Consider the following 1,072-nt stretch of genomic DNA (forward strand, 5'->3'; position numbering starts at 1 on the left):
AGATTGAGTAGGAGAATTTATGTCCAAGGAGTTTCTGAAATATTTTGAAGATAATGGCATCCGAAGACAGTTGACGGTGCCAAGAACCCCGCAACAAAATGGAGTAACGGAAAGAAAGAATAGGACAATACTTGTGATGGCAAGAAGCATGCTCAAGAGTAAGAAGCTACCAAAGGAGTTGTGGGCAGAAGCAGTTGCTTGTGCGGTTTATATATCAAACCGTTCTCCAACAATGAGTGTTTTAGAAAAGACACCACAAGAAGCTTGGAGCGGAAGGAAGCCCGGAGTCTCACACCTAAGAGTCTTTGGAAGCATTGCTCACGCTTATGTTCCAGACGAGAAGCGGAGCAAACTAGATGATAAAAGTGAGAAGTACATCGTCATTGGGTATGATGCTAACTCCAAAGGCTACAAGCTTTACAATCCTGAAACAAAGAAGACAATCATTAGTCGGAATGTCATCTTTGATGAAGAAGGAGAATGGGATTGGAGATCAAATAATGAAGACTACAACTTCTTTCCATCCTTTGAAGAAGAGAATGTGGAGCAACCGAGAGAAGAGCCAGCTACACCACCAACTTCACCAACAACAAGTTCTCAAGGAGATAAAAGCTCAAGTGAAAGGACTCCGCGTTTTAGAAGTCTACAAGACATCTACGAGGTAACCGAAAATCAAGACAATCTTACTCTATTTTGTCTATTTGCGGATTGCGAGCCTATGAACTTTGAAGAAGCCCAAGAAAAGAAGTCATGGAGAAGTGCAATGGATGAGGAAATCAAGTCGATTCAAAAGAATGATACATGGGAGTTAGCTTCACTTTCAAATGGACACAAAGCAATTGGTGTGAAGTGGGTGTACAAGGCAAAGAAGAACTCTAAAGGAGAAGTTGAAAGGTACAAGGCAAGATTGGTGGCAAAAGGCTATAGTCAAAGATCAGGGATTGACTATGATAAGGTATTTGCTCCAGTTGCTCGCTTAGAAACGGTTAGACTAATCATTTCATTGGCAGCCCAAAAGAGTTGGAGGATACATAAAATGGATGTAAAATCAGCCTTCTTAAATGGAGACCTT

The 1,072-nt window shown here is 41.2% G+C and overlaps 1 pseudogene; it reads left to right on the top strand.

Annotated features, from left to right (window-relative positions):
• Nucleotides 1–123, top strand: part of LOC106314507 — a 10,715-nt pseudogene extending 10,592 nt beyond the window's left edge.
• The last annotated feature ends 949 nt before the right edge of the window (nucleotides 124–1,072 follow it).

The sequence above is a fragment of the Brassica oleracea genome, chromosome C9 (genome assembly GCF_000695525.1).
Source record: "Brassica oleracea var. oleracea cultivar TO1000 chromosome C9, BOL, whole genome shotgun sequence".
Lineage (NCBI taxonomy): Eukaryota > Viridiplantae > Streptophyta > Magnoliopsida > Brassicales > Brassicaceae > Brassica > Brassica oleracea.